This window comes from Pseudophryne corroboree, unplaced genomic scaffold (assembly GCF_028390025.1).
Source record: "Pseudophryne corroboree isolate aPseCor3 unplaced genomic scaffold, aPseCor3.hap2 scaffold_1382, whole genome shotgun sequence".
Taxonomy (NCBI): Eukaryota; Metazoa; Chordata; class Amphibia; order Anura; family Myobatrachidae; genus Pseudophryne; species Pseudophryne corroboree.
In genome coordinates this window covers 1-26,729 of record NW_026968009.1, presented here as the reverse complement: position 1 = coordinate 26,729, position 26,729 = coordinate 1, and the positions used below count along the sequence as shown (strand labels likewise).

Here is a 26,729-nt window from a genome sequence, read left to right as displayed (position 1 = left end):
GTTCCAAAAATACGTGGGACAATAGATGTAGGGGTCCCCCATATTTTTAAAACCAGCACCGGGCTCCACTAGCCAGAGAGATAATGCCACAGCCGGGGGACACTTTTATGTAGGTCCCTGCGGCCCTGGCATTACCCCTCCAACTAGTCACCCCTGGCCGGGGTTCCCTGGAGGAGTGGGGACCCCTTAAATCAAGAGGTTCCTCCCCTCGAGGCACCCAAGGGCCAGGGGTGAAGCCCGAGGCTGTCCCCAGCACCCCTGGGTGGTGGGTGCCGGGCTGATAGCCATGTGTGTAAAAAAAGAATATTGTTTTTTCGTTGTGGAACTACAAGGCCCAGCAAGCCTCCCCCGCTTGCTGGTACTTGGAGAACCTCAAGTACCAGCAGGCGGGGAAATAACGGGCTTGCTGGTACCTGTAGTTCTACAACAACAAAAAATACCCAAATAAAAACACAAACACACACAGCGTGACAGTAAAATTATTGAGACAGGCTGTAGCATGTGGGTGCATGTAACCCTATAAAAGTGATGGATTGGGTGACTATTACAATACCCACTGTTGCTGTCTGAAAAATGATGGATTTATAGATTGCTCTGCCGAGACATGTTTTTTTCTAAAATGCACCACAGGTATGGATGGATAGTATACTTGACGACACAGAGGTAGGTAGAGCAGTGGCCTACTGTACCGTACTGCTATGTATTATATTATTTATTATTATTATTATCCTTTATTTATATGGCGCCACAAGGGTTCCGCAGTGCCCAATTACAGAGTACATAAACAAATAATCAAACAGGAAAACAGCAACTTACAGTTGACGACAATATAGGACAAGTACAGGGTAAATAAACATAGCTACATCAGCAGATGACACTGGAATAAGTATCAGGTGGCAGAAGACTGCTGGATTTGGTGCAGCTGAAGATTATTAAAGTAAGAAAAGAGTAAGCACATGAGGGAAGAGGGCCCTGCTCGTGAGAGCTTACATTCTAAAAGGGAGGGGTAGACAGACAGGGTGAGACAGATGGGGTACATAGAGAGCATGGAACAGAGGTTTAGGATGAGATTTGGCTGGGTTTGGTGAAGAAGTGGGTCTTGAGAGCCCGTTTGAAGTTTTGTAGAGAGGTGGAGAGTCTGAGGGGGAGAGGTAGGGAATTCCAGAAAAGTGGTGCAGCACGTGAAAAATCTTGGAGGTAGGAGTGGGAGGAAGTAATCCGTAGGCAGGAGAGTCGGTGTGCATTAGCAGAGCGAAAAGGACGGGTGGGAGTGTAAAGCGAGATAAGATCAGAGATGTAGATGGGAGAGGAGTGGGTGAGGGCTTTGTAAGCAAGTGTGAGAAGCTTGAAATGGATTCTGAAAGGGAAGGGGAGCCAGTGAAGGACTAGTAAGAGAGGAGAGGTGGACGTAGTGCGTTTGGTGAGGAAAATGAGCCGGGCAGCAGCATTGAGGATAGATTGGAGTGGAGAGAGGTATTTGTCAGGAATGCCAGTCAGGAAGAGATTACAGCAGTCCAGTCTGGAGATGACCAGTGAGTGGATAAGAGTCTTAGTAGCATCCTGGGTCAGAAAGGGTCTGATCCTGGAAATATTTTTTAGATGAAAACGGCAGGTTTGTGAGAGGTGCTGAATGTGTGGTTTGAAGGAGAGGGAGGAGTCAAGGATTACTCCAAGACAGCGCGCTTGGGGGGTAGAGGAGATAGTAGTGCCATCAATAGATAATGAGATTGTAGGAGGTGAGATTATGCGGGAGGGAGGGAAGATGATCAGCTCGGTCTTAGACATGTTAAGTTTAAGAAAGCGCTGGGACATCCAGGAAGAGATAGCAGAGAGACAGTTGGAGATACGAGTGAGGAGAGTAGGGGAGAGGTCTGGAGAGGAAAGATAGATTTGAGTGTCATCAGCATAGAGATGATATTGGAAACCAAAAGAACTAATGAGCTTACCTAGTGAGGACGTATAGAGAGAGAAGAGAAGAGGACCAAGGACAGAACCTTGGGGTACCCCTACAGTTAGTGGAAGTGAGGGGGAGGTGGAGTCATGAGAGGAGACAGAGAATGAACGGTCAGAAAGGTAGGACGACAACCAAGAGAGGGCAGTGTTACGCAAACCAATGGAGTGAAGGATTTGCAGTAGGAGAGGATGGTCCACAGTGTCAAAAGCAGCAGAGAGATCAAGTAGAATAAGTAGAGAGTAGTGTCCCTTAGATTTAGCAGCATGGAGGTCATTGCATACTTTTGTAAGGGCAGTTTCAGTGGAGTGGAGAGGACGGAAGCCAGACTGGAATGGGTCAAGCAGTGAGTGTGAGGAAAGAAAGGAAGTAAGGCGGTTGTAGACAATACGCTCAAGGAGTTTGGAGGCAAAAGGGAGGAGAGAGATGGGTCGGTAGTTGGAGATAGTGTTTGGATCAAGGGTAGGTTTTTTAAGAATAGGAGAGATGAGAGCGTGCTTGAAGGCAGAGGGGACAGTGCCTGATGAGAGGGAGAGATTGAGAAGGTGGGAAAGATGGGAACAAGCAGAAGAAGAGAGGTGGCAAAGGAGGCGGGAGGGGATAGGGTCAAGTGGGGAGGTGGTGAGGGGACAGGAACGAATGAGGGCCATGACTTCCTCTCCAGATGCATGGGAGAAAGATGACAGAGTTGGTGCGAGGGATGGGGAGGGTTGGTAAGGGATGGGAGAAGGCTGGTTACTGATAGTCTGGTGTGATGTGATGTCCTGACGTATGGAGTCAATTTTGGATGTGAAGTAAGTGGCAAAGTCAAGAGCAGAGAGTGAGGAAGGGAGACGAGGTGGAGGTGGGCAGAGGAGTGAGTTGAGAGTGGCAAAGAGGCGCCGGGGGTTGGAAGACTGGGAGGAGATGAGGTTCTTGAAGTATGACTGTTTAGCAAGAGAAAGGGCAGCACTGAAGGATGAGAGCATAAGTTTGAAATGGAGGAAGTCTGCCTTAGAGCGTGATTTCCTCCAGTGTCGCTCAGCAGTACATGAGCATTTTTGCAGATATCTGGTGCATTTGGTGTGCCAGGGTTGAGGTGTTAATTTGCAAGGGTGAATAGTGGTTGGTGGAGCAACAGAGTCAAGAGCAGAAGTAAGGGAAGCATTGTATGTGGAAGTGGCTTGTTCAGGGCATGAGAGAGAGAGAATAGGAGAGAGAAGTGAGTCAAACAGGGAGGAAAGGAATGTGGTGTCAATAGCTTCAATGTTACGCTTAGTGATGGTAGCCTTAGGAGGTAGAGATGGGGAAGTCGAGAGAGATAGGTTGAAGGAGAGCAGGTGGTGGTCAGAGAGGGGAAATGGGGAGTTGGAAAAATCAGAAATATCACAGCGGTGAGTGAAGACCAGATCCAGTGAGCTCCCATTCACATGGGAGGGTGAGGAGGTCCACTGGGAGAGACCAAGTGAAGAGGTGAGGTTAAGGAGTTTAGAGGCAGGGGATTGTGTGGGGATGTCAATAGGGATGTTGAAATCGCCTAGGATAATGGTGGGAATGTCAGAAGAGAGGAAGTGAGGAAGCCAGGAAGCAAAGTTGTCGATGAATTTGGAAGCAGTGCCAGGGGGCCGGTAAATGACAGCTACTCTAAGATGGACTGGTTGGAAGAGGCATATGGTGTGGACCTCAAATGTAGAGAATATAAGGGATGGTTCTGGTGGTATGAGTTGGTAGGAGTAACTAGAAGGTAAAAGGACCCCAACACCACCCCCATGGCGACCCCCAGGTCGGGGTGTGTGTGTGAATGTAAGGCCCCCAGCAGAGAGAGCAGCAGCAGAAGTAGTGTCAGAGGGCATAATCCAAGTTTCAGTAATGGCTAGTAGGTGTAGGGAGTTGGAAATGAAAAGGTCATGAGTGGGGACCAGTTTGTTACAAACAGATCTGGCATTCCAGAGGGCACAGGATAGGGGGTATGAGTTTGTGGGAGAGATGTGAATTAGATTTTCAGGGTTGCTGTAGCGATGAGGTGGGATTAACTTTGAGGGCAGGGATGATGAGAGAGTAGTGATGGTACGGGTGCCTGAGCTAGGAGGGGAAACTGCAGGAGGTGGGCAGGGAGGGAGGTCAGTGTGATGTGGATGGGGGTGTGGGGAGGTGACAGGGAAGGGAGAGAGGGAGCAGGGCTGAGTTGTGGGGTAGCAGGACCATGGGGCAGAGGTGAATGAAAGTGGGGTAACAGGAAAGGTGGGGGAAGGAAACAGAGGGATGGAGGGGAGACAGAGGAGGGGAGAGAGGAGGAGGTGGAGGAGACTAGTGGGGAAGGATAAAGATACATTATTAGGTAGACACTGAGTGATGTGGGGAGTATAAGAAAACCTTGACATAGTGTTAAGTAGGTAAATAGGTTGAAGTAGTGGAAGTAGGAGAGGAGACTGTAAGGCAATCCGAGCAGAAGAATTGCAGAAATGCAGGTGAGAAAAGCAGTGTAGGCTCAAGGGGTGTAGATTTAGTATGAAATGAGTCAAAAGCGTAGATAAAGTGGGTGCAGAAATGTATTTGGAGTGTAAGAAATGAAAGGATTGTGAGAGGTTTAAGAAGCAATGGTAATTATGTTAGATGTTTTAAGTGTTTGCAGGTAAAATTGCATTGGTGCAGCTGTGCTTAAAAAACAAAATTACAATAATACAGATACAGGCATTTGTAGGTGAAATGGATGGTTTATGAAATGTCCAAGTAAGGTAGTTCTGTGCTATGTAATCAGATGCAACAATCAGGAGGTGAGTGATCTGAGGAGTAAGTGACTCACATTTGTTATTAGTTCTTCAGTTTTCTTTGTTTTGTTAGATTGGTGTGCTTCTGTTTTCCTTCTTTTTCACTTCGATTGAACGCTGATTGAACACTGCTGTTATGTGTCAATTTTATCACGCTTTGATAAAAATGCACGCTTAGATCAATAAATGCACAGCCAAATGGCTTTGCACAGCCTACACCATTGGACTTAAGTAGAAGACTATTACAAGTGAAACCAATAATTGAAATCTGTAACCACACCCCACCCCCTCAAATGCCAGGCAATAAATTACCTTAAAAACAACAACCAGGCATTCCACAAAGATTAAACTGGGTCTATATCATTCAAAACTTTAAAAAAGTACTTAAAAATCACATACTATGCGATAATGTTTCAATTTGCATTACCCAGCAGAATTAGCTTTGCATATATAGATATAGTGCAGCAGAATATATTGGTGGTTGTAGTCAATTGTAATTACCTGTAGGTGACAAGAAGAGAAGAAACGTCAATTCACAATCGATATCAGCTGAAGATAAATTAACGCTGATTGAACGCTGCTGTTATGTGTCAATTTTATCACGCTTTGATAAAAATGCACGCTTGGATCAATAAATGCACAGCCAAACGGCTTTGCACAGCCTACACCATTGGACTTAAGTAGAAGACTATTACAAGTGAAACCAATAATTGAAATCTGTAACCACACCCCACCCCCTCAAATGCCAGGCAATAAATTACCTTAAAAACAACAACCAGGCATTCCACAAAGATTAAACTGGGTCTATATCATTCAAAACTTTAAAAAAGTACTTAAAAATCACATACTATGCAATAATGTTTCAATTTGCATTACCCAGCAGAATTAGCTTTGCATATATAGATATAGTGCAGCAGAATATATTGGTGGTTGTAGTCAATTGTAATTACTCAGCAGAATTAGCTTTTCATATATAGATATAGTGCAGCAGAATATATTGGTGGTTGTAGTCAATTGTAATTACCCAGCAGAATTAGCTTTGCAAATATAGATATAGTGCAGCAGAATATATTGGTGGTTGTAGTCAATTGTAATTACCCAGCAGAATTAGCTTTGCATATATATAGTGCAGCAGAATATATTGGTGGTTGTAGTAAATTGTAATTACCCAGCAGAATTAGCTTTGCATATATATAGTGCAGCAGAATATATTGGTGGTTGTAGTCAATTGTAATTACCCAGCAGAATTAGCTTTGCATATATATAGTGCAGCAGAATATATTGGTGGTTGTAGTAAATTGTAATTACCCAGCAGCAGCTCTACTGCACTCAACATCACCAGTGCTCACAATATATATAATGCTATATACTATGCCATAGTGGTGCTTACTATATAACACCCCCTACTGCGTTCCCCCTGGCAATGAGCATGACACCCAGAGAGTGAAACCCCTGGCAATGAGCATGACACCCAGCACGTGAAACTCTTGGCATTGAGCAGTTTTTGTAAAAGTAATTAGAAGCTTTACTGTAGGGCATAGTGTATCACAGATATTGTGGTGAGTGACATAATATGTTCCAAAGGGCATTAATGTGTGGGGCTTACCCTGCACAGAAACAAAATAACTCACCCAAATCTAACTCTTTCTGCACATGTTATATCTGCCTCCCCTGCAGTACACATGGTTTTGCCCAACTGCTAACAAAATTCCTGCTGCGATCAACTTGGAATTACCCCCATCGATTGATGTTTTCACACTGCTCGTGTATATAAGACATAGGGCCTAATTCAGTTTGGATCGTAATACGCGTTCCAACCGCAAAAACTATGAAGAGGATGGGGGCATATACGCAGGGTCCATCCTGTGCATGTGCCTACATTTTCTCCGGGTGCCCCGCAGAAAATACGAATGCCTCTGCCTGTCAATCAGTAGAGGGCGTACCTTCGCAGGTATATCGCGATCATGAGCCATGTCTCCCATTTTTGTCATTATAGGTGCTCTGTGAGCTGCTGGCCATGCCCCAGCCCCTCTGTCTCCCGTGAATAGAGATTGAGGCTTATTCAGACCAGATCGCTTCAATTTATTTTCACCCAGCGGGCAATCTGGTTTGCATTGCACATGCGTATGCGCCACAATGCGTAAGTGCGACGGCCCGGAGATCACAAGAAGATTGACAAGAAGAGGGTGTTTGTGTGGGTGGCAACTGAATGTGTCTAGGGAGTGTCCGGAAAAACACTGGAGGGACCCGGCGTTTTGTGGGAGGATTTGTGATGTCACCTCAATGGCTGAGTAAGTGCTGAGCTGTGCAGCTCTTGTGCACATGTGATCACACACCTGCACAGCAAATTTTCCCTTCCGCTGTAGGCGACAACTACCTGATTACAGGGATGCAAAAAACACACCCTAGCGATCGGGTCTGAATTACCCACAATGTGCATATTTGCAGAGCAACAAGCTACAGGGAGCCTTCCACCCCCCATCCACCCCCTTCCCCATGGGAAGGGGGGGGGGTGTTTGGGTTAGCTGGACATTCCCCAAAAAAGTGACTGTCCTGCAAAAATTGGGATAGTTGGGAGGTATGTTCAAATACATTTATTGTTTTGCATGCAGGGTAAATACTGGCTTCTTTGACATTTAGCCACAAATGCTGCACAGCTGAATTACAGTATTACACTGCAATTAACAGTTATGCTAGGACATTCCCCCTCCCAAATCTACCTCTCTCTGCATGTTACATCTGTCCCACAGTGGCGTGCGGTGAGGTCAGTGGCTAGTGAGGCACTACAGCCATAATGTCCGCCGAATCCTGCCCATGACCCTTAGCCAATGCCCGCTACTGCCTCTGAGCCGATACCCGCTGCCACCGCCAATGGCTTACAAACTCGCCCACAATCAACTGACCCAGCCCTCCGCACTATCCTGACTTCTCCCGTCTGCTTACTTTGTGCTTTCCAATGCACAATGCAAACTACAGGTAGTACTGCAGGGCCCACACCCTTTTACTTGCCTTACAGAGCAGCTCTGGGTCTGTTACAGTGCCCAGCTGCTGCAAGAAATCAGCTTGAATGCTTCAGGGGCTGGGGCATAGCCAACATGAGCCCCACACCGAAGGAGGGTGGAGGTGTTTAATGCGAACTAGGGGTCATCCAAGCGCCGCAAAAGGCCGCCATGCCCTGCACGCCCCTTTTCTCTTTTCATATGCAGACGAGAGTTGAAGCCAACTTTGACCCACTGCTTGGATGGCATTACCATATGCAAATCAATCTGCTGCAGGCCTTCCCCCAGGAATGCTTGCACTAGTTGTTGCATTTGGTTTGTTGTTTGGGGGTGCTTCAGTATTAGGCAGCCTTCTGCCCTCCCATGTTCATCTGAAAATATGTGTTCTCCCTGCAGTTGTTGTCCCCAGATGAGAGTTCCCTTGTGCTGCCTCAGTTGAATCTCCTTTACTTGACAGAGATGTGCCTGAGCAGCGGCCCTCCCCAGCCCTATCTCAAATCATACTTATTTTGCATAGGAGATACCATGGTCATGAAGATTGTTTTCCCAGGGTGAGGTTCATTCATTGCATTCTGGGTATGCTGACCCCTGTGATTTCCCCAAATGTGGGAAACTCGACTGCATTATTTGTGGTAGTGGGGGACTGTGTTTGTGCTTTCCTCTGGTCAGCTCTGGTAAAAGTCAGATTTCTTTGTCTCAGATCTTCCTCTAGCCTTGTTCTTCTTTCGAGAGTTCCCTTGTGCTGCCTCAGTTGGATCTCCTTCACTTGACAGGGGGGTGCACGAGCAGCGACCCTCCCCAGCTCTAGCCCAACTCCTATTTACCTGCCAGGTGAGATACTATGATCAGGAAGGTGCTTCTCCCAGGGCAAGGCTCACCCATTGCACTCTGGGTGTGCTGCTCCTGCGATTTCCCCAAATGTGGGACACTTGACTGCATAATTTGTGTTTCCTCTGGTCGGCTCTCATATAATTCAGATCTCTTTGTCTCAGGTCTTTCTCCAGCCTAGTTTGCTGTCTGTTTCCACTTCTCTTTTCTTGAGCCGCTCCCTTCTATGCAGTTGCGCACTATCCTGACCTCTCCCGTCTGCTTACTTTGTGCCTTCCAACGCACAATGCATACTACAGGTAGTGCTGCAGGGCCCACACCCTTTTACATGCTTTACAGAGCAACTCTGGAGCTGTTACAGTGCCCAGCTGCTGCAAGAAATCATCTTGAATGCTTCAGGGGCTGGGGCATAGCCAACATGAGCCCCACACCGAAGGAGGGGTCATCCAAGCGCCACAAAAGGACACCATGCCCTGCACATCCCTTTTTTCTTTTCATATGCAGACGAGGGTTGAAGCCAACTTTGACCCACTGCTTGGATGACATCACCATATGCAAATCCATCTGCTGCAGGCCTTCCCCCAGGAATGCTTGCACTAGTTGTTGCATTTGGTTTGTTGTTTGGGGGTGCTTCAGTATTAGGCAGCCTTCTGCCCTCCCATGTTCATCTGAAAATATGTGTTCTCCCTGCAGTTGTTGTCCCCAGATGAGAGTTCCCTTGTGCTGCCTCAGTTGAATCTCCTTTACTTGACAGAGATGTGCCTGAGCAGCGGCCCTCCCCAGCCCTATCCCAAATCATACTTATTTTGCATAGGAGATACCATGGTCATGAAGATTGTTCTCCCAGGGTGAGGTTCATTCATTGCATTCTGGGTATGCTGACCCCTGTGATTTCCCCAAATGTGGGAAACTCGACTGCATTATTTGTGGTAGTGGGGGACTGTGTTTGTGCTTTCTTCTGGTCAACTCTGGTAAAAATCAGATTTCTTTGTCTCAGATCTTCCTCTAGCCTTGTTCCTCTTTCGAGAGTTCCCTTGTGCTGCCTCAGTTGGATCTCCTTCACTTGACAGGGGGGTACCCGAGCAGCGACCCTCCCCAGCTCTAGCCCAACTCCTACTTACCTGCCAGGTGAGATACTATGATCATGTAGGTGCTTCTCCCAGGGCAAGGCTCACCCATTGCACTCTGGGTGTGCTGCCCCTGTGATTTCCCCAAATGTGGGAAACTTGACTGCATAATTTGTGTTTCCCCTGGTCGTCTCTCGTATAATTCAGATCTCTTTGTCTCAGGTCTCTCTCCAGCCTAGTTTGCTGTCTGTTTCCACTTCTCTTTTCTTGAGCCGCTCCCTTCTATGCCCTTGCGCACTATCCTGACTTCTCCCGTCTGTTTACTTTGTGCCTTCCAACACACAATGCAAACTACAGGTAGTGCTGCAGGGCCCACACCCTTTTACTTGCCTCACAGAGCAGCTCTGGAGCTGTTACAGTACCCAGCTGCTGCAAGAAATCAGCTTGAATGCTTCAGGGGCTGGGGCATTGCCAACATGAGCCCCACACCGAAGGAGGGTGGGGGTGTTTAATGCGAACTAAGGGTCACCCAAGCGCCGCAAAAGGCCGCCATGCCCTGCACGCCCCTTTTCTCTTTTCATATGCAGACGAGGGTTGAAGCCAACTTTGACCCACTGCTTGGATGGCATTACCATATGCAAATCAATCTGCTGCAGGCCTTCCCCCAGGAATGCTTGCACTAGTTGTTGCATTTGGTTTGTTGTTTGGGGGTGCTTCAGTATTAGGCAGCCTTCTGCCCTCCCATGTTCATCTGAAAATATGTGTTCTCCCTGCAGTTGTTGTCCCCAGATGAGAGTTCCCTTGTGCTGCCTCAGTTGAATCTCCTTTACTTGACAGAGATGTGCCTGAGCAGCGGCCCTCCCCAGCCCTATCCCAAATCATACTTATTTTGCATAGGAGATACCATGGTCATGAAGATTGTTCTCCCAGGGTGAGGTTCATTCATTGCATTCTGGGTATGCTGACCCCTGTGATTTCCCCAAATGTGGGAAACTTGACTGCATTATTTGTGGTAGTGGGGGACTGTGTTTGTGCTTTCCTCTGCTCAGCTCTGGTAAAAGTCAGATTTCTTTGTCTCAGATCTTCCTCTAGCCTTGTTCTTCTTTCGAGAGTTCCCTTGTGCTGCCTCAGTTGGATCTCCTTCACTTGACAGGGGGGTGCCCGAGCAGCGACCCTCCCCAGCTCTAGCCCAACTCCTACTTACCTGCCAGGTGAGATACTATGATCAGGAAGGTGCTTCTCCCAAGGCAAGGCTCACCCATTGCACTCTGGGTGTGCTGCTCCTGCGATTTCCCCAAATGTGGGAAACTTGACTGCATAATTTGTGTTTCCTCTGGTCGGCTCTCGTATAATTCAGATCTCTTTGTCTCAGGTCTTTCTCCAGCCTAGTTTGCTGTCTGTTTCCACTTCTCTTTTCTTGAGCCGCTCCCTTCTATGCCCTTGCGCACTATCCTGACCTCTCCCGTCTGCTTACTTTGTGCCTTCCAACGCACAATGCATACTACAGGTAGTGCTGCAGGGCCCACACCCTTTTACATGCTTTACAGAACAGCTCTGGAGCTGTTACAGTGCCCAGCTGCTGCAAGAAATCATCTTGAATGCTTCACGGGCTGGGGCATAGCCAACATGAGCCCCACACCGAAGGAGGGTGGAGATGTTTAATGCGAATTAAGGGTCATCCAAGCGCCACAAAAGGACGCCATGCCCAGCACATCCCTTTTTTCTTTTCATATGCAGACGAGGGTTGAAGCCAACTTTGACCCACTGCTTGGATGACATCACCATATGCAAATCCATCTGCTGCAGGCCTTCCCCCAGGAATGCTTGTACTAGTTGTTGCATTTGGTTTGTTGTTTGGGGGTGCTTCAGTATTAGGCAGCCTTCTGCCCTCCCATGTTCATCTGAAAATATGTGTTCTCCCTGCAGTTGTTGTCCCCAGATGAGAGTTCCCTTGTGCTGCCTCAGTTGAATCGCCTTTACTTGACAGAGATGTGCCTGAGCAGCGGCCCTCCCCAGCCCTATCCGAAATCATACTTATTTTGCATAGGAGATATCATGGTCATGAAGATTGTTCTCCCAGGGTGAGGTTCATTCATTGCATTCTGGGTATGCTGACCCCTGTGATTTCCCCAAATGTGGAAAACTCGACTGCATTATTTGTGGTAGAGGGGGACTGTGTTTGTGCTTTCCTCTGGTCAGCTCTGGTAAAAGTCAGATTTCTTTGTCTCAGATCTTCCTCTAGCCTTGTTCTTCTTTCGAGAGTTCCCTTGTGCTGCCTCAGTTGGATCTCCTTCACTTGACAGGGGGGTGCCCGAGCAGCGACCCTCCCCAGCTCTAGCCCAACTCCTACTTACCTGCCAGGTGAGATACTATGATCAGGAAGGTGCTTCTCCCAGGGCAAGGCTCACCCATTGCACTCTGGGTGTGCTGCTCCTGCGATTTCCCCAAATGTGGGACACTTGACTGCATAATTTGTGTTTCCTCTGGTCGGCTCTCGTATAATTCAGATCTCTTTGTCTCAGGTCTCTCTCCAGCCTAGTTTGCTGTCTGTTTCCACTTCTCTTTTCTTGAACCGCTCCCTTCTATGCCCTTGCGCACTATCCTGACTACTCCCGTCTGCTTACTTTGTGCCTTCCAACGCACAATGCGAACTACAGGTAGTGCTGCAGGGCCCACACCCTTTTAGTTGCCTTACAGAGCAGCTCTGGAGCTGTTACAGTGCCCAGCTGCTGCAAGAAATCAGCTTGAATGCTTCAGGTGCTGGGGCATAGCCAACATGAGCCCCACACCGAAGGAGGGTGGAGGTGTTTAATGCGAATTAGGGGTCATGCAAGCGCCGCAAAAGGCCGCCATGCCCTGCACATCCCTTTTTTCTTTTCATATGCAGACGAGGGTTGAAGCCAACTTTGACCCACTGCTTGGATGACATCACCATATGCAAATCCATCTGCTGCAGGCCTTCCCCCAGGAATGCTTGCACTAGTTGTTGCATTTGGTTTGTTGTTTGGGGGTGCTTCAGTATTAGGCAGCCTTCTGCCCTCCCATGTTCATCTGAAAATATGTGTTCTCCCTGCAGTTGTTGTCCCCAGATGAGAGTTCCCTTGTGCTGCCTCAGTTGAATCGCCTTTACTTGACAGAGATGTGCCTGAGCAGCGGCCCTCCCCAGCCCTATCCCAAATCATACTTATTTTGCATAGGAGATATCATGGTCATGAAGATTGTTCTCCCAGGGTGAGGTTCATTCATTGCATTCTGGGTATGATGACCCCTGTGATTTCCCCAAATGTGGGAAACTCGACTGCATTATTTGTGGTAGTGGGGGACTGTGTTTGTGCTTTCCTCTGGTCAGCTCTGGTAAAAGTCAGATTTATTTGTCTCAGATCTTCCTCTAGCCTTGTTCTTCTTTCGAGAGTTCCCTTGTGCTGCCTCAGTTGGATCTCCTTCACTTGACAGGGGGGTGCCCGAGCAGCGACCCTCCCCAGCTCTAGCCCAACTCCTACTTACCTGCCAGGTGAGATACTATGATCATGTAGGTGCTTCTCCCAGGGCAAGGCTCACCCATTGCACTCTGGGTGTGCTGCCCCTTTGATTTCCCCAAATGTGGGAAACTTGACTGCATAATTTGTGTTTCCCCTGGTCGGCTCTCATATAATTCAGATCTCTTTGTCTCAGGTCTCTCTCCAGCCTAGTTTGCTGTCTGTTTCCACTTCTCTTTTCTTGAGCCGCTCCCTTCTATGCCCTTGCGCACTATCCTGACTTCTCCCGTCTGCTTACTTTGTGCCTTCCAACGCACAATGCGAACTACAGGTAGTGCTGCAGGGCCCACACCCTTTTACTTGACTTACAGAGCAACTCTGGAGCTGTTACAGTGCCCAGCTGCTGCAAGAAATCAGCTTGAATGCTTCAGGGGCTGGGGCATAGCCAACATGAGCCCCACACCGAATGAGGGTGGAGGTGTTTAATGCGAACTAGGGGTCATCCAAGCGCCGCAAAAGGCCGCCATGCCCTGCACGCCCCTTTTCTCTTTTCATATGCAGATGAGGGTTGAAGCCAACTTTGACCCACTGCTTGGATGACATCACCATATGCAAATCCATCTGCTGCAGGCCTTCCCCCAGGAATGCTTGTACTAGTTGTTGCATTTGGTTTGTTGTTTGGGGGTGCTTCAGTATTAGGCAGCCTTCTGCCCTCCCATGTTCATCTGAAAATATGTGTTCTCCCTGCAGTTGTTGTCCCCAGATGAGAGTTCCCTTGTGCTGCCTCAGTTGAATCTCCTTTACTTGACAGAGATGTGCCTGAGCAGCGGCCCTCACCAGCCCTATCCCAAATCATACTTATTTTGCATAGGAGATACCATGGTCATGAAGATTGTTCTCCCAGGGTGAGGTTCATTCATTGCATTCTGGGAATGCTGACCCCTGTGATTTCCCCAAATGTGGGAAACTCGACTGCATTATTTGTGGTAGTGGGGGACTGTGTTTGTGCTTTCCTCTGGTCAGCTCTGGTAAAAGTCAGATTTCTTTGTCTCAGATCTTCCTCTAGCCTTGTTCCTCTTTCAAGAGTTCCCTTGTGCTGCCTCAGTTGGATCTCCTTCACTTGACAGGGGGGTGCCCGAGCAGCGACCCTCCCCAGCTCTAGCCCAACTCCTACTTACCTGCCAGGTGAGATTCTATGATCATGAAGGTGCTACTCCCAGGCTAAGGCTCACCCATTGCACTCTGGGTGTGCTGCTCCTGCAATTTCCCCAAATGTGGGACACTTGACTGCATAATTTGTGTTTCCCCTGGTCGGCTCTCGTATAATTCAGATCTCTTTGTCTCAGGTCTCTCTCCAGTATAGTTTGCTGTCTGTTTCCACTTCTCTTTTCTTGAGCCGCTCCCTTCTATGCCCTTGCGCACTATCCTGACTTCTCCCGTCTGCTTACTTTGTGCCTTCCAATGCACAATGCAAACTACAGGTAGTGCTGCAGGGCCCACACCCTTTTACTTGCCTTACAGAGCAGCTCTGGAGCTGTTACAGTGCCCAGCTGCTGCAAGAAATCAGCTTGAATGCTTCAGGGGCTGGGGCATAGCCAACATGAGCCCCACACCGAAGGAGGGTGGAGGTGTTTAATGCGAACTAGAGGTCATCCAAGCGCCGCAAAAGGCCGCCATGCCCTGCACGCCCCTTTTCTCTTTTTTGATATGCAGACGAGGGTTGAAGCCAACTTTGACCCACTGCTTGGATGGCATTACCATATGCAAATCAATCTGCTGCAGGCCTTCCCCCAGGAATGCTTGCACTAGTTGTTGCATTTGGTTTGTTGTTTGGGGGTGCTTCAGTATTAGGCAGCCTTCTGCCCTCCCATGTTCATCTGAAAATATGTGTTCTCCCTGCAGTTGTTGTCCCCAGATGAGAGTTCCCTTGTGCTGCCTCAGTTGAATCTCCTTTACTTGACAGAGATGTGCCTGAGCAGCGGCCCTCCCCAGCCCTATCCCAAATCATACTTATTTTGCATAGGAGATACCATGGTCATGAAGATTGTTCTCCCAGGGTGAGGTTCATTCATTGCATTCTGGGTATGCTGACCCCTGTGATTTCCCCAAATGTGGGAAACTCAACTGCATTATTTGTGGTAGTGGGGGACTGTGTTTGTGCTTTCATCTGGTCAGCTCTGGTAAAAGTCAGATTTCTTTGTCTCAGATCTTCCTCTAGCCTTGTTCTTCTTTCGAGAGTTCCCTTGTGCTGCCTCAGTTGGATCTCCTTCACTTGACAGGGGGGTGCACGAGCAGCGACCCTCCCCAGCTCTAGCCCAACTCCTATTTACCTGCCAGGTGAGATACTATGATCAGGAAGGTGCTTCTCCCAGGGCAAGGCTCACCCATTGCACTCTGGGTGTGCTGCTCCTGCGATTTCCCCAAATGTGGGACACTTGACGGCATAATTTGTGTTTCCTCTGGTCGGCTCTCATATAATTCAGATCTCTTTGTCTCAGGTCTTTCTCCAGCCTAGTTTGCTGTCTGTTTCCACTTCTCTTTTCTTGAGCCGCTCCCTTCTATGCCCTTGCGCACTATCCTGACCTCTCCCGTCTGCTTACTCTGTGCCTTCCAACGCACAATGCATACTACAGGTAGTGCTGCAGGGCCCACACCCTTTTACATGCTTTACAGAACAGCTCTGGAGCTGTTACAGTGCCCAGCTGCTGCAAGAAATCATCTTGAATGCTTCAGTGGCTGGGGTATAGCCAACATGAGCCCCACACCGAAGGAGGGTGGAGATGTTTAATGCGAATTAGGGGTCATCCAAGCGCCACAAAAGGACGCCATGCCCTGCACATCCCTTTTTTCTTTTCATATGCAGACGAGGGTTGAAGCCAACTTTGACCCACTGCTTGGATGACATCACCATATGCAAAACCATCTGCTGCAGGCCTTCCCCCAGGAATGCTTGCACTAGTTGTTGCATTTGGTTTGTTGTTTGGGGGTGCTTCAGTATTAGGCAGCCTTCTGCCCTCCCATGTTCATCTGAAAATATGTGTTCTCCCTGCAGTTGTTGTCCCCAGATGAGAGTTCCCTTGTGCTGCCTCAGTTGAATCTCCTTTACTTGACAGAGATGTGCCTGAGCAACGGCCCTCCCCAGCCCTATCCCAAATCATACTTATTTTGCATAGGAGATACCATGGTCATGAAGATTGTTCTCCCAGGGTGAGGTTCATTCATTGCATTCTGGGTATGCTGACCCCTGTGATTTCCCCAAATGTGGGAAACTCAACTGCATTATTTGTGGTAGTGGGGGACTGTGTTTGTGCTTTCTTCTGGTCAACTCTGGTAAAAATCAGATTTCTTTGTCTCAGATCTTCCTCTAGCCTTGTTCCTCTTTCGAGAGTTCCCTTGTGCTGCCTCAGTTGGATCTCCTTCACTTGACAGGGGGGTACCCGAGCAGCGACCCTTCGCAGCTCTAGCCCAACTCCTACTTACCTGCCAGGTGAGATACTATGATCATGTAGGTGCTTCTCCCAGGGCAAGGCTCACCCATTGCACTCTGGGTGTGCTGCCCCTGTGATTTCCCCAAATGTGGGAAACTTGACTGCATAATTTGTGTTTCCCCTGGTCGGCTCTCGTATAATTCAGATCTCTTTGTCTCAGGTCTCTCTCCAGCCTAGTTTGCTGTCTGTTTCCACTTCTCTTTTCTTGAGCCGCTCCCTTCTATGCCCTTGTGCACTATCCTGACTTCTCCCGTCTGCTTACTTTGTGCCTTCCAACACACAATGCAAACTACAGGTAGTGCTGCAGGGCCCACACCCTTTTACTTGCCTCACAGAGCAGCTCTGGAGCTGTTACAGTGCCCAGCTGCTGCAAGAAATCAGCTTGAATGCTTCAGGGGCTGGGACATTGCCAACATGAGCCCCACACCGAAGGAGGGTGGGGGTGTTTAATGCGAACTAAGGGTCACCCAAGCGCCGCAAAAGGCCGCCATGCCCTGCACGCCCCTTTTCTCTTTTCATATGCAGACGAGGGTTGAAGCCAACTTTGACCCACTGCTTGGATGGCATTACCATATGCAAATCAATCTGCTGCAGGCCTTCCCCCAGGAATGCTTGCACTAGTTGTTGCATTTGGTTTGTTGTTTGGGGGTGCTTCAGTATTAGGCAGCCTTCTGCCCTCCCATGTTCATCTGAAAATATGTGTTCTCCCTGCAGTTGTTGTCCCCAGATGAGAGTTCCCTTGTGCTGCCTCAGTTGAATCTCCTTTACTTGACAGAGATGTGCCTGAGCAGCGGCCCTCCCCAGCCCTATCCCAAATCATACTTATTTTGCATAGGAGATACCATGGTCATGAAGATTGTTCTCCCAGGGTGAGGTTCATTCATTGCATTCTGGGTATGCTGACCCCTGTGATTTCCCCAAATGTGGGAAACTCGACTGCATTATTTGTGGTAGTGGGGGACTGTGTTTGTGCTTTCCTCTGCTCAGCTCTGGTAAAAGTCAGATTTCTTTGTCTCAGATCTTCCTCTAGCCTTGTTCTTCTTTCGAGAGTTCCCTTGTGCTGCCTCAGTTGGATCTCCTTCACTTGACAGGGGGGTGCCCGAGCAGCGACCCTCCCCAGCTCTAGCCCAACTCCTACTTACCTGCCAGGTGAGATACTATGATCAGGAAGGTGCTTCTCCCAGGGCAAGGCTCACCCATTGCACTCTGGGTGTGCCGCTCCTGCGATTTCCCCAAATGTGGGAAACTTGACTGCATAATTTGTGTTTCCTCTGGTCGGCTCTCGTATAATTCAGATCTCTTTGTCTCAGGTCTTTCTCCAGCCTAGTTTGCTGTCTGTTTCCACTTCTCTTTTCTTGAGCCGCTCCCTTCTATGCCCTTGCGCACTATCCTGACCTCTCCCGTCTGCTTACTTTGTGCCTTCCAACGCACAATGCATACTACAGGTAGTGCTGCAGGGCCCACACCCTTTTACATGCTTTACAGAACAGCTCTGGAGCTGTTACAGTGCCCAGCTGCTGCAAGAAATCATCTTGAATGCTTCAGGGGCTGGGGCATAGCCAACATGAGCCCCACACCGAAGGAGGGTGGAGATGTTTAATGTGAATTAGGGGTCATCCAAGCGCCACAAAAGGACGCCATGCCCTGCACATCCCTTTTTTCTTTTCATATGCAGACGAGGGTTGAAGCCAACTTTGACCCACTGCTTGGATGACATCACCATATGCAAATCCATCTGCTGTAGGCCTTCCCCCAGGAATGCTTGTACTAGTTGTTGCATTTGGTTTGTTGTTTGGGGGTGCTTCAGTATTAGGCAGCCTTCTGCCCTCCCATGTTCATCTGAAAATATGTGTTCTCCCAGCAGTTGTTGTCCCCAGATGAGAGTTCCCTTGTGCTGCCTCAGTTGAATCTCCTTTACTTGACAGAGATGTGCCTGAGCAGCGGCCCTCCCCAGCTCTATCCCAAATCATACTTATTTTGCATAGGAGATACCATGGTCATGAAGATTGTTCTCCCAGGGTGAGGTTCATTCATTGCATTCTGGGTATGCTGACTCCTATGATTTCCCCAAATGTGGGAAACTCGACTGCATTATTTGTGGTAGTGGGGGACTGTGTTTGTGCTTTCCTCTAGTCAGCTCTGGTAAAAGTCAGATTTATTTGTCTCAGATCTTCCTCTAGCCTTGTTCTTCTTTCGAGAGTTCCCTTGTGCTGCCTCAGTTGGATCTCCTTCACTTGACAGGGGGGTGCCCTAGCATCAACCCTCCCCAGCTCAAGCCCAACTCCTACTTACCTGCCAAGTGAGATACTATGATCATGAAGGTGCTTCTCCCAGGGCAAGGCTCACCCATTGCACTCTGGGTGTGCTGCTCCTGCGATTTCCCCAAATGTGGGAAACTTGACTGCATAATTTGTGTTTCCCCTGGTCAGCTCTCGTATAATTCAGATCTGTTTGTCTCAGGTCTCTCTCCAGCCTAGTTTGCTGTCTGTTTCAACTTCTCTTTTCTTGAGCCGCTCCCTTCTATGCCCTTGCGCATTATCTTGACTTCTCCCATCTGCTTACTTTGTGCCTTCCAATGCACAATGCGAACTACAGGTAGTGCTGCAGGGCCCACACCCTTTTACTTGCCTTACAGAGCAGCTCTGGAGCTATTACAGTGCCCAGCTGCTGCAAGTAATCAGCTTGAATGCTTCATGGGCTGGGGCATAGCCAACATGAGCCCCACACCGAAGTAGGGTGGAGGTGTTTAATGCGAACTAGGGGTCATCCAAGCGCCGCAAAAGGCCGCCATGCCCTGCACGTCCCTTTTCTCTTTTCATATGCAGACGAGGGTTGAAGCCAACTTTGACCCACTGCTTGGATGACATCACCATATGCAAATCCATCTGCTGCAGGCCTTCCCCCAGGAATGCTTGTACTAGTTGTTGCATTTGGTTTGTTGTTTGGGGGTGCTTCAGTATTAGGCAGCCTTCTGCCCTCCCATGTTCATCTGAAAATATGTGTTCTCCCTGCAGTTGTTGTCCCCAGATGAGAGTTCCCTTGTGCTGCCTCAGTTGAATCTCCTTTACTTGACAGAGATGTGCCTGAGCAGCGGCTCTCACCAGCCCTATCCCAAATCATACTTATTTTGCATAGGAGATACCATGGTCATGAAGATTGTTCTCCCAGGGTGAGGTTCATTCATTGCATTCTGGGTATGCTGACCCCTGTGATTTCCCCAAATGTGGGAAACTCGACTGCATTATTTGTGGTAGTGGGGGACTGTGTTTGTGCTTTCCTCTGGTCAGCTCTGGTAAAAGTCAGATTTCTTTGTCTCAGATCTTCCTCTAGCCTTGTTCCTCTTTCAAGTGTTCCCTTGTGCTGCCTCAGTTGGATCTCCTTCACTTGACAGGGGGGTGCCCGAGCAGCGACCCTCCCCAGCTCTAGTCCAACTCCTACTTACCTGCCAGGTGAGATACTATGATCATGAAGGTGCTACTCCCAGGGCAAGGCTCACCCATTGCACTCTGGGTGTGCTGCTCCTGCAATTTCCCCAAATGTGGGACACTTGACTGCATAATTTGTGTTTCCCCTGGTCGGCTCTCGTATAATTCAGATCTCTTTGTCTCAGGTCTCTCTCCAGTATAGTTTGCTGTCTGTTTCCACTTCTCTTTTCTTGAGCCGCTCCCTTCTATGCCCTTGCGCACTATCCTGACTTCTCCCGTCTGCTTACTTTGTGCCTTCCAATGCACAATGCAAACTACAGGTAGTGCTGCGGGGCCCACACCCTTTTACTTGCCTTACAGAGCAGCTCTGGAGCTGTTACAGTGCCCAGCTGCTGCAAGAAATCAGCTTGAATGCTTCAGGGGCTGGGGCATAGCCAACATGAGCCCCACACCGAAGGAGGGTGGAGGTGTTTAATGCGAACTAGAGGTCATCCAAGCGCCGCAAAAGGCCGCCATGCCCTGCACGCCCCTTTTCTCTTTTTTGATATGCAGACGAGGGTTGAAGCCAACTTTGACCCACTGCTTGGATGGCATTACCATATGCAAATCAATCTGCTGCAGGCCTTCCCCCAGGAATGCTTGCACTAGTTGTTGCATTTGGTTTGTTGTTTGGGGGTGCTTCAGTATTAGGCAGCCTTCTGCCCTCCCATGTTCATCTGAAAATATGTGTTCTCCCTGCAGTTGTTGTCCCCAGATGAGAGTTCCCTTGTGCTGCCTCAGTTGAATCTCCTTTACTTGACAGAGATGTGCCTGAGCAGCGGCCCTCACCAGCCCTATCCCAAATCATACTTATTTTGCATAGGAGATACCATGGTCATGAAGATTGTTCTCCCAGGGTGAGGTTCATTCATTGCATTCTGGGTATGCTGACCCCTGTGATTTCCCCAAATGTGGGAAACTCGACTGCATTATTTGTGGTAGTGGGGGACTGTGTTTGTGCTTTCCTCTGGTCAGCTCTGGTAAAAGTCAGATTTCTTTGTCTCAGATCTTCCTCTAGCCTTGTTCCTCTTTCAAGAGTTCCCTTGTGCTGCCTCAGTTGGATCTCCTTCACTTGACAGGGGGGTGCCCGAGCAGCGACCCTCCCCAGCTCTAGTCCAACTCCTACTTACCTGCCAGGTGAGATACTATGATCATGAAGGTGCTACTCCCAGGGCAAGGCTCACCCATTGCACTCTGGGTGTGCTGCTCCTGCAATTTCCCCAAATGTGGGACACTTGACTGCATAATTTGTGTTTCCCCTGGTCGGCTCTCGTATAATTCAGATCTCTTTGTCTCAGGTCTCTCTCCAGTATAGTTTGCTGTCTGTTTCCACTTCTCTTTTCTTGAGCCGCTCCCTTCTATGCCCTTGCGCACTATCCTGACTTCTCCCGTCTGCTTACTTTGTGCCTTCCAATGCACAATGCAAACTACAGGTAGTGCTGCAGGGCCCACACCCTTTTACTTGCCTTACAGAGCAGCTCTGGAGCTGTTACAGTGCCCAGCTGCTGCAAGAAATCAGCTTGAATGCTTCAGGGGCTGGGGCATAGCCAACATGAGCCCCACACCGAAGGAGGGTGGAGGTGTTTAATGCGAACTAGAGGTCATCCAAGCGCCGCAAAAGGCCGCCATGCCCTGCACGCCCCTTTTCTCTTTTTTGATATGCAGACGAGGGTTGAAGCCAACTTTGACCCACTGCTTGGATGGCATTACCATATGCAAATCAATCTGCTGCAGGCCTTCCCCCAGGAATGCTTGCACTAGTTGTTGCATTTGGTTTGTTGTTTGGGGGTGCTTCAGTATTAGGCAGCCTTCTGCCCTCCCATGTTCATCTGAAAATATGTGTTCTCCCTGCAGTTGTTGTCCCCAGATGAGAGTTCCCTTGTGCTGCCTCAGTTGAATCTCCTTTACTTGACAGAGATGTGCCTGAGCAGCGGCCCTCCCCAGCCCTATCCCAAATCATACTTATTTTGCATAGGAGATACCATGGTCATGAAGATTGTTCTCCCAGGGTGAGGTTCATTCATTGCATTCTGGGTATGCTGACCCCTGTGATTTCCCCAAATGTGGGAAACTCAACTGCATTATTTGTGGTAGTGGGGGACTGTGTTTGTGCTTTCCTCTGGTCAGCTCTGGTAAAAGTCAGATTTCTTTGTCTCAGATCTTCCTCTAGCCTTGTTCTTCTTTCGAGAGTTCCCTTGTGCTGCCTCAGTTGGATCTCCTTCACTTGACAGGGTGGTGCACGAGCAGCGACCCTCCCCAGCTCTAGCCCAACTCCTATTTACCTGCCAGGTGAGATACTATGATCAGGAAGGTGCTTCTCCCAGGGCAAGGCTCACCCATTGCACTCTGGGTGTGCTGCTCCTGCGATTTCCCCAAATGTGGGACACTTGACGGCATAATTTGTGTTTCCTCTGGTCGGCTCTCATATAATTCAGATCTCTTTGTCTCAGGTCTTTCTCCAGCCTAGTTTGCTGTCTGTTTCCACTTCTCTTTTCTTGAGCCGCTCCCTTCTATGCCCTTGCGCACTATCCTGACCTCTCCCGTCTGCTTACTTTGTGCCTTCCAACGCACAATGCATACTACAGGTAGTGCTGCAGGGCCCACACCCTTTTACATGTTTTACAGAGCAGCTCTGGAGCTGTTACAGTGCCCAGCTGCTGCAAGAAATCATCTTGAATGCTTCAGGGGCTGGGGCATAGCCAACATGAGCCCCACACCGAAGGAGGGTGGAGATGTTTAATGCGAATTAGGGGTCATCCAAGCGCCACAAAAGGACGCCATGCCCTGCACATCCCTTTTTTCTTTTCATATGCAGACGAGGGTTGAAGCCAACTTTCACCCACTGCTTGGATGACATCACCATATGCAAAACCATCTGCTGCAGGCCTTCCCCCAGGAATGCTTGCACTAGTTGTTGCATTTGGTTTGTTGTTTGGGGGTGCTTCAGTATTAGGCAGCCTTCTGCCCTCCCATGTTCATCTGAAAATATGTGTTCTCCCTGCAGTTGTTGTCCCCAGATGAGAGTTCCCTTGTGCTGCCTCAGTTGAATCTCCTTTACTTGACAGAGATGTGCCTGAGCAGCGGCCCTCCCCAGCCCTATCCCAAATCATACTTATTTTGCATAGGAGATACCATGGTCATGAAGATTGTTCTCCCAGGGTGAGGTTCATTCATTGCATTCTGGGTATGCTGACCCCTGTGATTTCCCCAAATGTGGGAAACTCAACTGCATTATTTGTGGTAGTGGGGGACTGTGTTTGTGCTTTCTTCTGGTCAACTCTGGTAAAAATCAGATTTCTTTGTCTCAGATCTTCCTCTAGCCTTGTTCCTCTTTCGAGAGTTCCCTTGTGCTGCCTCAGTTGGATCTCCTTCACTTGACAGGGGGGTACCCGAGCAGCGACCCTTCGCAGCTCTAGCCCAACTCCTACTTACCTGCCAGGTGAGATACTATGATCATGTAGGTGCTTCTCCCAGGGCAAGGCTCACCCATTGCACTCTGGGTGTGCTGCCCCTGTGATTTCCCCAAATGTGGGAAACTTGACTGCATAATTTGTGTTTCCCCTGGTCGGCTCTCGTATAATTCAGATCTCTTTGTCTCAGGTCTCTCTCCAGCCTAGTTTGCTGTCTGTTTCCACTTCTCTTTTCTTGAGCCGCTCCCTTCTATGCCCTTGCGCACTATCCTGACTTCTCCCGTCTGCTTACTTTGTGCCTTCCAACACACAATGCAAACTACAGGTAGTGCTGCAGGGCCCACACCCTTTTACTTGCCTCACAGAGCAGCTCTGGAGCTGTTACAGTGCCCAGCTGCTGCAAGAAATCAGCTTGAATGCTTCAGGGGCTGGGGCATTGCCAACATGAGCCCCACACCGAAGGAGGGTGGGGGTGTTTAATGCGAACTAAGGGTCACCCAAGCGCCGCAAAAGGCCGCCATGCCCTGCACGCCCCTTTTCTCTTTTCATATGCAGACGAGGGTTGAAGCCAACTTTGACCCACTGCTTGGATGGCATTACCATATGCAAATCAATCTGCTGCAGGCCTTCCCCCAGGAATGCTTGCACTAGTTGTTGCATTTGGTTTGTTGTTTGGGGGTGCTTCAGTATTAGGCAGCCTTCTGCCCTCCCATGTTCATCTGAAAATATGTGTTCTCCCTGCAGTTGTTGTCCCCAGATGAGAGTTCCCTTGTGCTGCCTCAGTTGAATCTCCTTTACTTGACAGAGATGTGCCTGAGCAGCGGCCCTCCCCAGCCCTATCCCAAATCATACTTATTTTGCATAGGAGATACCATGGTCATGAAGATTGTTCTCCCAGGGTGAGGTTCATTCATTGCATTCTGGGTATGCTGACCCCTGTGATTTCCCCAAATGTGGGAAACTCGACTGCATTATTTGTGGTAGTGGGGGACTGTGTTTGTGCTTTCCTCTGCTCAGCTCTGGTAAAAGTCAGATTTCTTTGTCTCAGATCTTCCTCTAGCCTTGTTCTTCTTTCGAGAGTTCCCTTGTGCTGCCTCAGTTGGATCTCCTTCACTTGACAGGGGGGTGCCCGAGCAGCGACCCTCCCCAGCTCTAGCCCAACTCCTATTTACCTGCCAGGTGAGATACTATGATCAGGAAGGTGCTTCTCCCAGGGCAAGGCTCACCCATTGCACTCTGGGTGTGCCGCTCCTGCGATTTCCCCAAATGTGGGAAACTTGACTGCATAATTTGTGTTTCCTCTGGTCGGCTCTCGTATAATTCAGATCTCTTTGTCTCAGGTCTTTCTCCAGCCTAGTTTGCTGTCTGTTTCCACTTCTCTTTTCTTGAGCCGCTCCCTTCTATGCCCTTGCGCACTATCCTGACCTCTCCCGTCTGCTTACTTTGTGCCTTCCAACGCACAATGCATACTACAGGTAGTGCTGCAGGGCCCACACCCTTTTACATGCTTTACAGAACAGCTCTGGAGCTGTTACAGTGCCCAGCTGCTGCAAGAAATCATCTTGAATGCTTCAGGGGCTGGGGCATAGCCAACATGAGCCCCACACCGAAGGAGGGTGGAGATGTTTAATGTGAATTAGGGGTCATCCAAGCGCCACAAAAGGACGCCATGCCCTGCACATCCCTTTTTTCTTTTCATATGCAGACGAGGGTTGAAGCCAACTTTGACCCACTGCTTGGATGACATCACCATATGCAAATCCATCTGCTGTAGGCCTTCCCCCAGGAATGCTTGTACTAGTTGTTGCATTTGGTTTGTTGTTTGGGGGTGCTTCAGTATTAGGCAGCCTTCTGCCCTCCCATGTTCATCTGAAAATATGTGTTCTCCCAGCAGTTGTTGTCCCCAGATGAGAGTTCCCTTGTGCTGCCTCAGTTGAATCTCCTTTACTTGACAGAGATGTGCCTGAGCAGCGGCCCTCCCCAGCTCTATCCCAAATCATACTTATTTTGCATAGGAGATACCATGGTCATGAAGATTGTTCTCCCAGGGTGAGGTTCATTCATTGCATTCTGGGTATGCTGACTCCTATGATTTCCCCAAATGTGGGAAACTCGACTGCATTATTTGTGGTAGTGGGGGACTGTGTTTGTGCTTTCCTCTGGTCAGCTCTGGTAAAAGTCAGATTTATTTGTCTCAGATCTTCCTCTAGCCTTGTTCTTCTTTCGAGAGTTCCCTTGTGCTGCCTCAGTTGGATCTCCTTCACTTGACAGGGGGGTGCCCTAGCATCAACCCTCCCCAGCTCAAGCCCAACTCCTACTTACCTGCCAAGTGAGATACTATGATCATGAAGGTGCTTCTCCCAGGGCAAGGCTCACCCATTGCACTCTGGGTGTGCTGCTCCTGCGATTTCCCCAAATGTGGGAAACTTGACTGCATAATTTGTGTTTCCCCTGGTCAGCTCTCGTATAATTCAGATCTGTTTGTCTCAGGTCTCTCTCCAGCCTAGTTTGCTGTCTGTTTAAACTTCTCTTTTCTTGAGCCGCTCCCTTCTATGCCCTTGCGCATTATCTTGACTTCTCCCATCTGCTTACTTTGTGCCTTCCAATGCACAATGCGAACTACAGGTAGTGCTGCAGGGCCCACACCCTTTTACTTGCCTTACAGAGCAGCTCTGGAGCTATTACAGTGCCCAGCTGCTGCAAGTAATCAGCTTGAATGCTTCATGGGCTGGGGCATAGCCAACATGAGCCCCACACCGAAGTAGGGTGGAGGTGTTTAATGCGAACTAGGGGTCATCCAAGCGCCGCAAAAGGCCGCCATGCCCTGCACGCCCCTTTTCTCTTTTCATATGCAGACGAGGGTTGAAGCCAACTTTGACCCACTGCTTGGATGACATCACCATATGCAAATCCATCTGCTGCAGGCCTTCCCCCAGGAATGCTTGTACTAGTTGTTGCATTTGGTTTGTTGTTTGGGGGTGCTTCAGTATTAGGCAGCCTTCTGCCCTCCCATGTTCATCTGAAAATATGTGTTCTCCCTGCAGTTGTTGTCCCCAGATGAGAGTTCCCTTGTGCTGCCTCAGTTGAATCTCCTTTACTTGACAGAGATGTGCCTGAGCAGCGGCCCTCCCCAGCCCTATCCCAAATCATACTTATTTTGCATAGGAGATACCATGGTCATGAAGATTGTTCTCCCAGGGTGAGGTTCATTCATTGCATTCTGGGTATGCTGACCCCTGTGATTTCCCCAAATGTGGGAAACTCGACTGCATTATTTGTGGTAGTGGGGGACTGTGTTT

The 26,729-nt window shown here is 49.0% G+C and overlaps 31 non-coding genes and 2 pseudogenes across 31 annotated transcripts; all 33 read left to right on the top strand.

The window, feature by feature from the left end:
• The first annotated feature begins 8,197 nt into the window (after positions 1 to 8,197).
• LOC134995322 (U1 spliceosomal RNA) lies at positions 8,198 to 8,361 on the top strand. The gene has a single exon (XR_010198123.1). It is a non-coding gene; the product is annotated as a U1 spliceosomal RNA (small nuclear RNA).
• A 152-nt stretch (positions 8,362 to 8,513) lies between these two features.
• Positions 8,514 to 8,676, top strand: LOC134995342 (U1 spliceosomal RNA). Its single transcript, XR_010198142.1, has one exon. It is a non-coding gene; the product is annotated as a U1 spliceosomal RNA (small nuclear RNA).
• A 646-nt stretch (positions 8,677 to 9,322) lies between these two features.
• Positions 9,323 to 9,486, top strand: LOC134995325 (U1 spliceosomal RNA). Its single transcript, XR_010198126.1, has one exon. It is a non-coding gene; the product is annotated as a U1 spliceosomal RNA (small nuclear RNA).
• A 152-nt stretch (positions 9,487 to 9,638) lies between these two features.
• On the top strand, positions 9,639 to 9,801 carry LOC134995345 (U1 spliceosomal RNA). The gene has a single exon (XR_010198145.1). It is a non-coding gene; the product is annotated as a U1 spliceosomal RNA (small nuclear RNA).
• Positions 9,802 to 10,472: 671 nt separating this feature from the next.
• LOC134995326 (U1 spliceosomal RNA) lies at positions 10,473 to 10,636 on the top strand. The gene has a single exon (XR_010198127.1). It is a non-coding gene; the product is annotated as a U1 spliceosomal RNA (small nuclear RNA).
• A 152-nt stretch (positions 10,637 to 10,788) lies between these two features.
• LOC134995333 (U1 spliceosomal RNA) lies at positions 10,789 to 10,951 on the top strand. The gene has a single exon (XR_010198133.1). It is a non-coding gene; the product is annotated as a U1 spliceosomal RNA (small nuclear RNA).
• Positions 10,952 to 11,622: 671 nt separating this feature from the next.
• Positions 11,623 to 11,786, top strand: LOC134995323 (U1 spliceosomal RNA). Its single transcript, XR_010198124.1, has one exon. It is a non-coding gene; the product is annotated as a U1 spliceosomal RNA (small nuclear RNA).
• A 152-nt stretch (positions 11,787 to 11,938) lies between these two features.
• On the top strand, positions 11,939 to 12,101 carry LOC134995335 (U1 spliceosomal RNA). The gene has a single exon (XR_010198135.1). It is a non-coding gene; the product is annotated as a U1 spliceosomal RNA (small nuclear RNA).
• A 671-nt stretch (positions 12,102 to 12,772) lies between these two features.
• On the top strand, positions 12,773 to 12,936 carry LOC134995331 (U1 spliceosomal RNA). Its single transcript, XR_010198132.1, has one exon. It is a non-coding gene; the product is annotated as a U1 spliceosomal RNA (small nuclear RNA).
• Positions 12,937 to 13,088: 152 nt separating this feature from the next.
• LOC134995346 (U1 spliceosomal RNA) lies at positions 13,089 to 13,230 on the top strand (annotated as a pseudogene).
• Positions 13,231 to 13,922: 692 nt separating this feature from the next.
• LOC134995324 (U1 spliceosomal RNA) lies at positions 13,923 to 14,086 on the top strand. Its single transcript, XR_010198125.1, has one exon. It is a non-coding gene; the product is annotated as a U1 spliceosomal RNA (small nuclear RNA).
• A 152-nt stretch (positions 14,087 to 14,238) lies between these two features.
• On the top strand, positions 14,239 to 14,401 carry LOC134995347 (U1 spliceosomal RNA). Its single transcript, XR_010198146.1, has one exon. It is a non-coding gene; the product is annotated as a U1 spliceosomal RNA (small nuclear RNA).
• A 673-nt stretch (positions 14,402 to 15,074) lies between these two features.
• On the top strand, positions 15,075 to 15,238 carry LOC134995330 (U1 spliceosomal RNA). Its single transcript, XR_010198131.1, has one exon. It is a non-coding gene; the product is annotated as a U1 spliceosomal RNA (small nuclear RNA).
• A 152-nt stretch (positions 15,239 to 15,390) lies between these two features.
• LOC134995349 (U1 spliceosomal RNA) lies at positions 15,391 to 15,553 on the top strand. Its single transcript, XR_010198148.1, has one exon. It is a non-coding gene; the product is annotated as a U1 spliceosomal RNA (small nuclear RNA).
• Positions 15,554 to 16,224: 671 nt separating this feature from the next.
• Positions 16,225 to 16,388, top strand: LOC134995321 (U1 spliceosomal RNA). The gene has a single exon (XR_010198122.1). It is a non-coding gene; the product is annotated as a U1 spliceosomal RNA (small nuclear RNA).
• A 152-nt stretch (positions 16,389 to 16,540) lies between these two features.
• On the top strand, positions 16,541 to 16,703 carry LOC134995344 (U1 spliceosomal RNA). Its single transcript, XR_010198144.1, has one exon. It is a non-coding gene; the product is annotated as a U1 spliceosomal RNA (small nuclear RNA).
• Positions 16,704 to 17,374: 671 nt separating this feature from the next.
• LOC134995319 (U1 spliceosomal RNA) lies at positions 17,375 to 17,538 on the top strand. Its single transcript, XR_010198120.1, has one exon. It is a non-coding gene; the product is annotated as a U1 spliceosomal RNA (small nuclear RNA).
• Positions 17,539 to 17,690: 152 nt separating this feature from the next.
• On the top strand, positions 17,691 to 17,853 carry LOC134995334 (U1 spliceosomal RNA). The gene has a single exon (XR_010198134.1). It is a non-coding gene; the product is annotated as a U1 spliceosomal RNA (small nuclear RNA).
• Positions 17,854 to 18,524: 671 nt separating this feature from the next.
• Positions 18,525 to 18,688, top strand: LOC134995327 (U1 spliceosomal RNA). The gene has a single exon (XR_010198128.1). It is a non-coding gene; the product is annotated as a U1 spliceosomal RNA (small nuclear RNA).
• Positions 18,689 to 18,840: 152 nt separating this feature from the next.
• Positions 18,841 to 19,003, top strand: LOC134995341 (U1 spliceosomal RNA). Its single transcript, XR_010198141.1, has one exon. It is a non-coding gene; the product is annotated as a U1 spliceosomal RNA (small nuclear RNA).
• Positions 19,004 to 19,674: 671 nt separating this feature from the next.
• Positions 19,675 to 19,838, top strand: LOC134995351 (U1 spliceosomal RNA). Its single transcript, XR_010198150.1, has one exon. It is a non-coding gene; the product is annotated as a U1 spliceosomal RNA (small nuclear RNA).
• Positions 19,839 to 19,990: 152 nt separating this feature from the next.
• Positions 19,991 to 20,153, top strand: LOC134995338 (U1 spliceosomal RNA). Its single transcript, XR_010198138.1, has one exon. It is a non-coding gene; the product is annotated as a U1 spliceosomal RNA (small nuclear RNA).
• A 673-nt stretch (positions 20,154 to 20,826) lies between these two features.
• On the top strand, positions 20,827 to 20,990 carry LOC134995350 (U1 spliceosomal RNA). The gene has a single exon (XR_010198149.1). It is a non-coding gene; the product is annotated as a U1 spliceosomal RNA (small nuclear RNA).
• A 152-nt stretch (positions 20,991 to 21,142) lies between these two features.
• On the top strand, positions 21,143 to 21,305 carry LOC134995337 (U1 spliceosomal RNA). Its single transcript, XR_010198137.1, has one exon. It is a non-coding gene; the product is annotated as a U1 spliceosomal RNA (small nuclear RNA).
• Positions 21,306 to 21,978: 673 nt separating this feature from the next.
• LOC134995329 (U1 spliceosomal RNA) lies at positions 21,979 to 22,142 on the top strand. The gene has a single exon (XR_010198130.1). It is a non-coding gene; the product is annotated as a U1 spliceosomal RNA (small nuclear RNA).
• A 152-nt stretch (positions 22,143 to 22,294) lies between these two features.
• Positions 22,295 to 22,457, top strand: LOC134995348 (U1 spliceosomal RNA). The gene has a single exon (XR_010198147.1). It is a non-coding gene; the product is annotated as a U1 spliceosomal RNA (small nuclear RNA).
• A 671-nt stretch (positions 22,458 to 23,128) lies between these two features.
• LOC134995320 (U1 spliceosomal RNA) lies at positions 23,129 to 23,292 on the top strand. The gene has a single exon (XR_010198121.1). It is a non-coding gene; the product is annotated as a U1 spliceosomal RNA (small nuclear RNA).
• Positions 23,293 to 23,444: 152 nt separating this feature from the next.
• LOC134995343 (U1 spliceosomal RNA) lies at positions 23,445 to 23,607 on the top strand. Its single transcript, XR_010198143.1, has one exon. It is a non-coding gene; the product is annotated as a U1 spliceosomal RNA (small nuclear RNA).
• A 671-nt stretch (positions 23,608 to 24,278) lies between these two features.
• LOC134995340 (U1 spliceosomal RNA) lies at positions 24,279 to 24,442 on the top strand. Its single transcript, XR_010198140.1, has one exon. It is a non-coding gene; the product is annotated as a U1 spliceosomal RNA (small nuclear RNA).
• A 152-nt stretch (positions 24,443 to 24,594) lies between these two features.
• Positions 24,595 to 24,757, top strand: LOC134995336 (U1 spliceosomal RNA). The gene has a single exon (XR_010198136.1). It is a non-coding gene; the product is annotated as a U1 spliceosomal RNA (small nuclear RNA).
• A 671-nt stretch (positions 24,758 to 25,428) lies between these two features.
• On the top strand, positions 25,429 to 25,592 carry LOC134995328 (U1 spliceosomal RNA). Its single transcript, XR_010198129.1, has one exon. It is a non-coding gene; the product is annotated as a U1 spliceosomal RNA (small nuclear RNA).
• A 152-nt stretch (positions 25,593 to 25,744) lies between these two features.
• LOC134995339 (U1 spliceosomal RNA) lies at positions 25,745 to 25,907 on the top strand. The gene has a single exon (XR_010198139.1). It is a non-coding gene; the product is annotated as a U1 spliceosomal RNA (small nuclear RNA).
• Positions 25,908 to 26,578: 671 nt separating this feature from the next.
• LOC134995332 (U1 spliceosomal RNA) lies at positions 26,579 to 26,729 on the top strand (annotated as a pseudogene; the record flags this gene model as incomplete).